Source organism: Scylla paramamosain, chromosome 2 (genome assembly GCF_035594125.1).
Source record: "Scylla paramamosain isolate STU-SP2022 chromosome 2, ASM3559412v1, whole genome shotgun sequence".
NCBI classification, from domain to species: Eukaryota; Metazoa; Arthropoda; class Malacostraca; order Decapoda; family Portunidae; genus Scylla; species Scylla paramamosain.
Window position 1 is genome coordinate 33,551,817 of NC_087152.1, and position 12,500 is coordinate 33,564,316.

At 40.1% G+C, this 12,500-nt stretch overlaps 1 protein-coding gene across 1 annotated transcript in view; it reads right to left on the reverse strand.

Annotated features, from left to right (window-relative positions):
* LOC135113827 (gonadotropin-releasing hormone receptor-like) overlaps positions 1-12,500 on the reverse strand; it is a 224,818-nt gene that overhangs the window by 116,534 nt on the left and 95,784 nt on the right.

The window sequence follows — 12,500 nt, forward strand, 5'->3', positions numbered from 1 at the left end:
GGTTATCAATGCCCTTTCCTAATATCTGCGCTTCCCTCAACAACAGAGGCTTCAGTTAGAATTAAGCACACCAATCTTCCCAGCACTGAATTGACTGAGCTCTCCCTACTTCAAGATAACCTGCATTGTATTGTGACTATGTTTGCTTGTTATGATACAACTCTTAGTGTGCCAACCACCGCTCCATTCATGTACAGACTCCATAAAGCACCACAGGATTTCCTATCTCTCCCCATTCCACGATCACTCGATATTCACTATTGAGCAAGTCCTTGGTCAGTGGTTGTCTTGCACAAATTGTTATTGTTGGGTTTAGAACCAACCAGACAACGATGGCTAGGAGGCATTCATCCAGCAAAAAAAAAAAAAAAAAAAAAAAAGTGTAGCGTCGGACAAATTACATGTGGATATGTGTGTGTTGCCGGTGTTGCATGGACACGTAATCAATCACCAATAGACTAATGTGAGCCTTATTTGAAGGTAGAGGACGCTGGTAATCTGTCTGTTATTATTTATGGCAGGACATTTTCGGAAGGAAAACAGGATATTCTCTTACACACTAAGATCTTGTTTTCGTTTTCTTCCTACTCGTGCTGTGTGAAAGGAGAATGACCTCGTCTGTAAAATCTGACGTCCCACACATTTGTATAGATATTGATTCCTGCTGATATATTCATTGTGCTTTTACCTGCACACACACACAAAAAAAAAAAAAAAAACATTTTACTCCTCACTTACTCTTCCCTTTTCCCCCAAACTTATTTCTCTTTTGTTCAAGAATTTTCCCTCAATTTTTTTACTTCAATTATCTCCTCCTCTTACCTCTTCTCCTTTTACTTTTCACGTCACAAATTCTTTCTTATTACAAGTTGTCTCTTAATCATCTATTTTCTTTATTTTACTGCTCTTATTACATCTCCTTTCACATCCTGCTTTTACTGTTTTTTTTTTTTTGCCATTTTTTTCCCTATACGTTTTCTTTTTCAGGGTTCGTATTTACTATCCTCTCTTTATATATTGAATTTTCTTTCCTCAACCAATCTCTTTTTCCTTTCTTTGTACACATTCTTCCACTAAGTTCTTGCATGCCATCGACTGTTCTCTTTATGTCCTCTCGGCTCACGTTTCTTTATTTATCCTATCTTCTTTCGATCTATCTCTCTTCTTACAGTCTCCCCTTCTTCCAGCTCTTTCATCTTTTTTTTTTTATATTCTTTTCATGTGCTATTTTATTTCCTACCTTCTCTCAATTTCCTTTCTCCTTCAGTGTTTTTTTTTATTTTCTTTCCTCCAACTTTGGTAAAAGAAAAATGAGAAGTGCAAGCTAATTATGAATAAAAGAAAAATAACTGCCTTGGAAAGACCGAAGAATCGAAAACACACGCACAAAAATAAAAATATATTGTGAAACTTATATTATTACTTGAAATGTAATAGCAGATATTATGATTGCTAATTAGCTCTCAAAGATCTTAAAGGGTTCCTAATGCACACACACACACACACACACACACACACACACACACACACACACACACACACACACACACACACACAGACAAACAAATACGCAAACACACACAATATATATATATATATATATATATATATATATATATATATATATATATATATATATATATATATATATATATATATATATATATATATATATATATATATATATATATATATATATATATATATATATATATATATATATATATATATATATATATATATTCACGTATTCAGTGACTAAATAGATCCTCAGGCACACCGTTTTGAATTCCAAAACTTCATTTATGCTCAAAAAGCGAGTGAAATTAAATAACTGGTCCTTGATTTTTTCTATAACCACGTGTGGTTGTATATTTCAAATAAAATATTATATTTCACAAGAATCTGCAGTCATTCCACAATAATTATATTTACAAATATTTAAGTGATGACATCTTTGGCTATGATATCGCTACAATAAAAATGAATTAATTATGTGTTTCTCCACATTAACTTAACAACGTACATTACTGTTAGGGAGAAGCTTGTGAACATTTTGTTTTTGTCGTATTCGCTTCAGAAATATTGTTAATTTTATTTGCCATACTGGGGTAAGAAGTTTAGGCCACGTCCCGAGGCTCTCCTGCCTCCGTTTAGGATTCTGTGTTAAAGTTTTAAGTTGAAAACACCTAAATACCAGAGCAGTCTCGGTTACCAGTGGCCACGACTCCCTTGAGGCGTAGAGAGAGAGAGAGAGAGAGAGAGAGAGAGAGAGAGAGAGAGAGAGAGAGAGAGAGAGAGAGAGAAAGAGAGAGAGAGAGTTTGGATTGCTCTGTGTGTACGTATGTAGATGCCCATGTGTGTAAGTGCGCGTGCTAACTGACCGGCGTCAAATAATTAATAAATGATAAGTCATGATGGAAAGATTAATTTACATTTCAGGTCAAATATAAAGCATACATAAAGTGTTATTCTTTATCTAAATTACTGATCCCTGAATTAATGATTATAAGCATTTGCCATATGAATGATCGCCATATCGACTCTTTTTCACCTGCCTGTTTGCTTATTTATTTATTTGTTTATTTATTCATTTACTTATTTGTGTGTTTGTATTTTTATTTCTTTATTTGTAAAATCAAATAAAATTATTTCTGGATACTTCATTCCATAATATCTTTCCTCCCTGTCGTGCATTGTTGCTGTCACTTACTTCATGCCGCAGAACTAAAGAAGTAATATACTTAAGCGACCAAAAATAAAAAGTCTCCAGCACTACCACTTTTAAAAATAAACGTGGTTGATTCAGGATTTCTGCTTCAAAATTTTCTTATTGTCTATGTAACCCTTTTTTTGTAATGAATTCTTGCTGAAATATTGATAAATAATGTTATACGTATATGAAACTTGGAAGGTATCACCAAAATTCAACCAAACCTAAGCCTCGCAAAAACGCTTTCCACAGACTCTTAAACAACTGAAAGGAAGAGGAACAATGTAGAAACTTAGCGGTTTCCGTTCTGTTTTATTTTATCCATATATAATTGTCTTTTCTTCTCTTTGGGAATGGTTGTAAATTCCAGGATGATCACTTTTCATTGATAAAAAAGTAAATAAATAAAATACAGATAAAATTTTAATTTCGTCCAGTTCAAATGTAATATTTGAAACGCTCACACACCATTACTGAAATTAGACAACATGACGCACCATGTGTCGTGCTGCAATTAACGATAACAGATAATTGCTTCACTGTCATAACTATGACAGTGTTTTAGATAAGCAAAGTCCTTCCTGCATTTGAGCCATTTATATAAATTAAAGGTCATGTTCCAAGTGACCGACGTTTAATACACACAAAAAAAAAAAAAAATTGGGTTTTAGTCTTAAGTTTTGTAACGGTAAAGATTTAACTCTCTCTGTGTTGTTTAGCCAAACGTTGAGTCAATCGCACAGACTCTGTGAAATCAAGCTGACTTTCCTTAATGCACTTACAAGTCACGTCAAAGTTTTACTAGGAAAATAAAGTCTAAGTTTTAATGATTTAGTGATATCATGAAGAGAGAGAGAGAGAGAGAGAGAGAGAGACGAGAGAGAGATGAGAGAGAGAGAGAGAGGAGAGAGAGAGAGAGAGAGAGAGAGAGAGAGAGAGAGAGAGAGAGAGAGAGAGAGAGAGAGAGAGCGGGGGGGGGAGGAGAAACTCGACATGAAATATTAATGAGTTTGCTGCGGAGGGTCAAGGTCAAGATACAAATTTGATTATTCATATTTTCTTTAGTATTTCGTGTGGAGGAGGTTGGCCAAGATTTGTAAGAAACTTAATAAGGAGACTTAATTTTGTGATATATCATGAGAGAGGAGAGAGAGAGAGAGAGAGAGAGAGAGAGAGAGAGAGAGAGAGAGAGAGAGAGAGAGAGAGAGAGAGAGAGAATTATCAGCTGACCGGAAGAAACTTTGACTCACCAACTTACAGTTGTTATATAAATCACTTCGGCTTTGCACACTCTCCGTTCCCCTTATTCTCTCTCTCTCTCTCTCTCTCTCTCTCTCTCTCTCTCTCTCTCTCTCTCTCTCTCTCTCTCTTTTTCTCTCTCTCCACACGAATTTAAAATACAATAAATTTTGAAATGGCAATAAGCAACCTTCTAGGCCAAAGGTAGCTGTTTTATGACCATCTGTTTAAAGCCTAAACCCAAGGTAAATGATAATAATAATAATAATAATAATAATAATAATAATAATAATAATAATAATAATAACAATAACAACAATAACAACAAACCTAAACCAAAAACAAAGGTGGCAGTTTTTTCTTACACACCTAATGATCGAGTCTTGATCCATTTGGTTACACAATTTTTTCACGTTTGAGGATACCATTCACCACTTGTACTTGCTGTGTTGTCCTCCAGCAGCGTATTCCACATTCTTTTGTAGTTATGTACAAGATGATGGGAGTTCTGCATCTCGGTATCACCAGTGCCGCCGGACTCTCTCCACTGCCCATTCTGAGTACTTTTTGTCTGGCGCACCGGTTGCCTCAGCTGCTCTAGATTAGCCTCCCAGTGGGTTATATATCCTGAACATTATTGTCAGGCCTGCTGCATCTCTTCGCTGTTGCAGAGGTTTAAGCTTGGTGTGAATCCCGGTTGCTCGCCTATGATTGTGTTGGCGCTGTCCTGCACTTCATTGAGGTCAAGGTGTGCACTAGACGCACCGCCCCACGCAAGGCACGAATATTCCAGCAAGAAGTGAATCTGTGCCTTATATAGCACCTCTCGTCCTCTCTCGTCCAGGAGCCCTGATATCCTTCTAAAGGAAGTCAATTCACCTGCTGCTTGCTTAACCAACTGCTCTATTCGAGTATGTATAGTGAAGGACAAGGTCTTGTCACATGTTATTCCTAGAACCTTTACTTCATCTCCGTTAAAGTAAAAATATTTGTTGGATGGTGTCCGGGAAAAAAAATAAGAAGCTTAGTCTTCTGAGTCACAAACTTCACTTGGCACAGTTGGTTCCAATCACCAATAGGACGAAAGACGGCATTCATCCGGTTCGCCGCAGAGTTCGCCTCTTCTCTTTCAAAGGAATCCAGCAGAGTGATATCTGTGAATGTAGATAATTTATAAAAACATTCCAGAGGAGGGTCCCAAGATACTCCCCTGAGTCACGCCAGCTCCTATTGTATGTTTAGCTGACTGGTGTGCATTCACCATCACACTCAGTCGTTTTCTCATGTAGTCTTCCATAATTTGTTGGGGCAGGATGCCTTCTATTCTAGATCCGTGGAGTTTTCTATGAGCATGCCACACACGATCGAAAACACTTCAATATCCAAAGCGATGATTCTTGATATCATCTCTTGGTCAAGGGTTGAACTCAGGTCAATAGTCAGCAGGAGGTGTAAATCAGTTGCTGAGCGCTACTTCCTGAAGCAGCACTGACGGGTAAACAGGAGGTAATGTTTATCAACGTGAGGTGTGATTCGCTCTGCAATAATGCTCTCCATAGCCTTGTTCAGTACAGAGAGCAGGGAGACTGGACGGTAGTTTTTTCTTCACATTGTTTTTGGTTTCCTTCTTGTGAAATGAGACAATCCTTCTTATTTTCCAGCTTCTTGGCTAGCTTCGAGTGGAGAGACAAGCGTTGAAAATCCTGGTGATGGGGTAAGAGAGTTGCTTGGCGCATCTGTGAAGCAGGCAAAGGCTCAAATTATCCGGCCTCATAGCCGGTCCTTTCAGGCTTTGAAGTACTGAATACACCTCACATTACCCGTGAATTACACAGGTAATGTGATGCTGGAAAACTTTTCGTTCATTGCTTGTGGTAAGATAGGTGGGGATCTGTTAAGATCAGGATTAGAAAAGTGTTTAGCCCGAAGATCAGCTTCCCAGATGAGAGACGGAATGGTAGCGTTTCTAGTTTCTCTTTGTTCATCTTTTACAATATTCCACCATTCCCTATTACCCACTTGGTCTTAGTATCCTCCATGCATTGATTTCTGGTTAATTTCTGAGTAGTTCTCATATCCCTGGATGCATGTCTGTGTCGCCGTCTATTGAACTCTCTCGGGTGCCTCTTGAACCTGATCCAAGCACGGTGTTTTGCTATGAAGCAGTTCGACACTGAGGACCAGACCATGGTTGATCCGGAGTTTTGGCAGAATACTCGAGGTTCGTCACCCATTGACTGTTTCTCCAATGGAAACTGAGTGAAGCGACTCACTTGGTCATGAATGTCACCACTTAACATGTTTCAGTCTACTCCTGGTAACTCTTTTCCAATCTCCCCAATTGACTGCATCTCACTTCCAGTGTGCGGGTAAACCACTCCTCACGGGGAGCTCTTAAATTTCAACTTTGTGAGTATGGCCACAAGGTCCGAAGTAACCACACATCCTAGTGGTAAGCAGTGTAGCTACTGATTCAACTGGGAAATCAGTAATTACCGGGTCTAGAGATGATCCGCCTTCATGACTGGGAAAACCTACATGGTTGTACATGTTATACATGACAAGCAGTGAATCAGACTTGCTGCGAACAATGTGATGATTCAGATTACCCAAAATAATTATACTATCACAGTTAATAGCTTTCATCATTTGGTCCAAAGATTCTATCAAAATGTCTAGGAGAATTTTTCCTGTGATGGAGGACGATAGCAACCATATTACAGAGTCCATTTGCAATATTTATTAGATGCTTTGAAAACTATCAGCTGCAGATGTCTTGGAGCCACATCTTCCAATTCTTAGAGATGTATGTCTTCTATAGCAGAGCAAATGATTTGTACGGCGACAGCGAGAACACCTGGTTTGTGTGTAGGCACCCCTCACCTGCCTAGCTTGATTGATACCTGTCGTTCAGTTTTGCCTTACCGATAGATTGTTTCCATTAATCCTTCTAACTGTTTCTTGTCTAGTCTGGTGGCATTTTGATGGAGGTTGGCACATAGGGTTGGAAAATAATTGGCCGGGGAGGTCTTGTAGGTGCTTGTTCACTTCTCACCCCACTCCTTAGACCCTCCTCCATTAGCGTAAGGTTGCTCCTGGCCCTCTTGTTCAGGAGGTGAAGGGTCATCTGCTACACTCGGCTACGTTAATTCCTTAGCAATCTTCTCTGGATTTTCATTTTTTTACCACAAATAGCCAATGTTGCAATTAGTATGTTAGTAATAGCCTAGACTTTTTCCAGCACACTTTTCTCAGGTAGGTCTTGAATCACCGTTATAAAAGCTGTTTTCTTGTTTGCTATCTGAGAGTTCCTCTCTCGCCTTTTTCTAGATGATGATGATCTTCTTCATTCCCGTCTGCAGAAGAAGCAGCAGATGACTCTGGCTCCTCGGCAAGCAGAGTGACAGGATCATTTATTCCGGCTAGAGCACGCGCTCGTCCCATTTGCTGGCAATGATACTCCTTCTCCTCGCCCAGGCAACGAGCGTGGCATATATTTGGGCACCCTCTTTTTATGCACGTAATATCTGCATTTTGCCTTCCTTTACGACCACATACAGCACACAAGTTACCATGACCAATACCGGTGGGTCTCACTCTACTGGTGTGGTTCCAATTTCTTTTGGTGGCAGGTAGCATTCTCTGAATAATAAATAGGTAAAGAGATCTTGCCAAACACGTCCATTTACCATGACGGTCAGGCTGGTCGGCGTTAATTCGCCTGGGGTTGCTTTCTCCCTGCAAGTCCTCCAGAAGGCTGTGACAGTGCCAAAGTGAGAGAGAGGTCGGAAGGTAAAAGCGAAGAAGGACAGTATGTAGTGTTGGAGAAAGTGTGTATAGGTAACACATATCACCCTCTCTCTCTCTCTCTCTCTCTTACCTACCTAGTATGTATATCCAAAATTATAAGATAGATAACGTGTGGAATCCAGAGAGAGAGAGAGAGAGAGAGAGAGAGAGAGAGAGAGAGAGAGAGAGAGAGAGAGAGAGAGAGAGAGAGACAGAGAGAGAAAGAGAAGGAAGATAGAAATCAGAAAATTAAGAAATTTATGGCGCGAATTGCAGACGATGAACCGAAGTTTTCCTAATCAACGGCGCTCTCTCTCTCTCTCTCTCTCTCTCTCTCTCTCTCTCTCTCTCTCTCTCTCTCTCTCTCTCTCTCTCTCTCTCTCAGTGCCAAAGTAAGAGAGATGAATAAAGGACAGTATGAAGTGTTGGAGAGTGTGTGCGTAGGTAAGACCACAAGGAATTTAAGCAAAATCTTTGTTTATATTCCTTCGTAAGACCTATTCCCCCTCCATTCCTTCTTCCCTCCGTCCTTTCCTCCCTCCCTCCTCCTCTCCCTCCCTCCCTCCCTCCCTCCCTCTCTCTCTCTCTCTCTCTCTCTCTCTCTCTCTCTCTCTCTCTCTCTCTCTCTCTCTCTCTCTCTCTCTCTCTCTCTGCACATTCATACTAGATATTTGCGTTGGACGTGTAACATGTGAAGCAAATTAATTCCTCCTTGTCGGTCGTGTGTTGTTGTGCCTCGTGTGCTGCCGCACCTCCAGTGTTAGCATTGTGCTCCATTTACTCATTAGTGCTGCGATAGAGAAGCAAGCACTCGTACTTGTCGCTTGAAATTTGCATGTCCCTTCCCGTCTATATCTAGATGAGCTTCAGTGTGATGTTGGTAATGTATTTTGGTCAGTTTTATTTCTAGTAATAGAGAGAGAGAGAGAGAGAGAGAGAGAGAGAGAGAGAGAGAGAGAGAGAGAAAGATTATCCGATAAGAGTAATTAATGGAGATGGGTCAATCAGTCTTGTTAAAACCCATTTCTCCTCTCCTTAATTTGCTCCTCCCCTTTTCCTCCTTCACCCTTTGCCATCTCTCCTTCACCTCCTCTTATATAGCCTTTCCTCTTTCATCCTTTGCCATCTGAATTCATCCTTTATCTTCCTGTTTCTTTATGTGCCATCCCTAATTGCTCCTAAATTATTTTTTTTTTTCTTCTCTTTCTCCTCTTCCTCATGCTCCTGTCCCATTCACCCGCCCATTACAATTTAGTACTGATCTCCATCGTGTGACTCCAGGCCATCTCTCCTTTAGTATCTCACCTTCCCTATCAGTATGCGCCTCTCCCTTCACTCATTAGTCTCACAGCTCTGATAAGCCGTCCTCATCAACGTATCCCGCAGTAAGCCTCTAAGTTAGATTTTTTTTTTTCTTAATTCAGTGTAATTTTTTTTTTATTCAGCAAGGAGCACTATTTTCTTCACTGTGTGTGTGTGTGTGTGTGTGTGTGTGTGTGTGTGTGTGTGTGTGTGTGTGTTGTTTTGTCTTTCGTTAGTTTAGAGTTCAAGTATATTTGTTTTTTCTTTATTGATGTGTATGTTATTTATTTATTTATTTATTTATTTATTTATTTATTTATTGTGTGTGTGTGTGTGTGTGTGTGTGTGTGTGTGTGTGTGTGTGTGTGTGTGTGTGTGTGTGTGTTGTTGTTGTTGTTGTTGTTGTTGTTGTTGTTGTTGTTGTTGTCTTTGTTGTCATCGTAGTCGCCAATTTTAGTCATCACCATCATCATCAATATCATCACCATTGTCATCAATATGATCCGAATCATCATGTATGAGATGTCCCTTCGTTAAGTAATGAGAGTCAGCCCTCTGTACCAGCTGACCACACGTACCAGAGCTGCCAGGACAACCAGGAATGGCTGCAACGACAATAACACCAGCTAATATCAAAGTAATATAACACAACAAGCAGGTGGGACATTAAGGCGTGATACAGCCACTAGTCCACCGCCAGCTCTCTACACACAGCCGAGATGCCTCCATCAGACACGCCATTAGCGGTTACTTGTGTCTATAAAGTGATGAAAAAGAGAAAACCATTGAATAGTAAATATAAACTATGGGACTGATGAGAAAATGAAGAAAGGATCAATTATTTTCTTTTGGGCGGCACAACATTGCATACCTGTAATACCGAAGGCTGAAATATTTAGGTTTGTGATGTCATATGTGTGTCGTGAGAGAATAATGGACAAAGAGTGAATGAAACAATCGTGCATACAGTACGAGGAGGCGGGAATACAGTTTGTGTATGAGAGAAATAACCAAGCGAATATGACAAAGATTATAGTGAAGGTTTATTAGAGGTGAAGATTAGAAAACGCCGTAGTAGTCCGTATAGTAAAACAATAAGGCACCTCATAAGTGTACGTGTGCTGTTTGTGGCTACATGTCGGTACAGTAGTGTTGGTGGAGGCGCCGCGGCTGTAACGCAACAAAGGGAACACGATTTGGCTGCTTTAGGGAATTATGAAGGAAGAGGATTACTGTGGTTATTCATAGAGGCAGGAATGGGAGTCATGCTTCGTGTTGTGTGAGACTGCTGGGTGAAGACGTGAATGTACAATTGGGGAACCGAGTATTGAAAGTTGAAGTGCTCGAGAACAACATCCATAATGCAATGTTTTCAGTGATAAATGATCACTAGAAGCGCAGAAACAGGTAAAATGTATTAGAAAGTTGGAGTTTTTATGGAAAAAAGGTGGCTGCCCAAGAATGGCAAAGAAAAAAATAGCCTGTTTAATTACCGCTCTCTCCACAAAGTTAATTGGAAGAGGTTCAATCAAGTTGTCCATTTTCTTTCTGGATTTAGAGGAATGATAGATTGTAATTAAAAAGTGAAGCTGTTGGGTGTAAAAGCAACATTTGTGTTGTGGTGCGGTGGGCGTCAGGTGAGGGACATGAGGGACGGCGCGGCATTAGTATTCTTTACAGGAGAGTGTATGAAAACTGAAGTAAAGCAAGCATCACCATGTCACCATCTTATGAGTCCACTGCAGGAGACCCAACGCTCTCCACTCATCTCTCATTTGCGTGGCGGGAACAATAGACCATGTAAGCTTAAAAAAAGGAGAAAGCGCTAGTCATGGACGAAAGAAATTATATAATTATGAGGGTTATGGTTAGAAGATGGAATCAATACCACGCCACGCTGGCTTGAGCACCTTGCTTGAGGAACACATTTGGATTGACTCCTCTCCACTGACAGCTTCATTTAACTGTTTAACTCATTTTGTGCCTGGCTTTGGAAAACTCCTAAATCTAATTTCAAGGAAGGAATGTAAGAAGAGGAGCAATTCAATTAGGATAAATAATTTAATGAAATAATATTTTTTTTTTGGTGTGAGTGAGCAAAAGGTCAGTGTCTGGGTGATGGCGCTGGTGCATTTCCTTGATTGTCATTTCCAGGCCCGAATATTATTTTTATATTGTTTTATGCTCTGTCTTCTGGCCATATTTTTCTCGAATGTCATTCAGATAAACCAACATATTTGAATTACAGCTGACATTTTTTTTTCATCATAATTGAAAGTAGTAGCAGCAATAGATGTAGTAATAATAGTAGTAACACTAGTAGTAATTGTAGTAGAATCAGTAGTAGTAGTAGTAGTAGTAGTAGTAGTAGTAGTAGTAGTAGTAGTTGTAGCAGTAGCTGTAGTACGTAGTAGAAGTAGTAGTACTAACAGCAACAGCAATAGTAGTAGTAATAGTAGTCGTAATAGTAGTAGTAGTAGTAGTAGTAGTAGTATTAGTAGTAGTAGTAGTAATAGTTGTTGTTGTTTTTGTTGTTGTTGTTGTTGTTGTTGGAGAAACGACAGAAACACAATTAACGTAATATTGTTCTTTGTTAAATGATGCGAGGTCAAATAGGAAATAAAGAAAGAAGGAAAGGCAACGAGGAAAGACTTCTATCATTGTGTTTGTTGCAGCTCTGAGCACAGTGGCGTGTGATAGTAAATGGGATCAACAGGAAAAGACCCAAGTGCTGGGCGGTCTTTCAAGGAAAAATAGCCCATTAAAACAAAGATATTCGTGCTCTTAAGATAAAAAAAATAATTTTTGAATGTGAAAAGTTAAGTTCCAGTTTAAAGCAGTGACCGGTGTTGTTACTTACGTATGCAGCGCGGGAAGCGAGGGGCGAAGATAAGAAAGAGGAATGGGGAGAGGAGCCCACTCCGATATGCCTGGGAGCGGCGGCGTGGGCTGCTGTGAGGTGAGACGAGTGGCGGTGCAGTGCGGATAATGTGAGGTGCAGCTGGTTGGAGAAACCTTAAGTGTTCCATGATAGTTCCCTTAATATACGCGACACACACACACACACACACACACACACACACACACACACACACACACACACACACACACACACACACACACACACACACACACACACACACAGAGCTTTTCCTTTGTGTGCCTTATTGGGATTCCTTCCTGCGATCTTATCACCTGCGTCCGGAAAAATAATATTTCCTGATGTTTAACTTTGTGCGCCAGATCAGAGCGTGGCCTTGACCGCTACATGGAGACCTCCTGCGGCCAGACAGTGAACAGCATCCCTTGGTGGTAGGGAAAGAAGAGAGTAGTGATCAAAGGGAAAAAATTATCCGCCTCACCACTGCAAGCTTGTTATAATGGCACTTGGCGGGAGAAGCCCGGTGTTCTGTATGCAGCAGCCGGCACCACCTAAGTGGCTATTCATTCAGGGCAC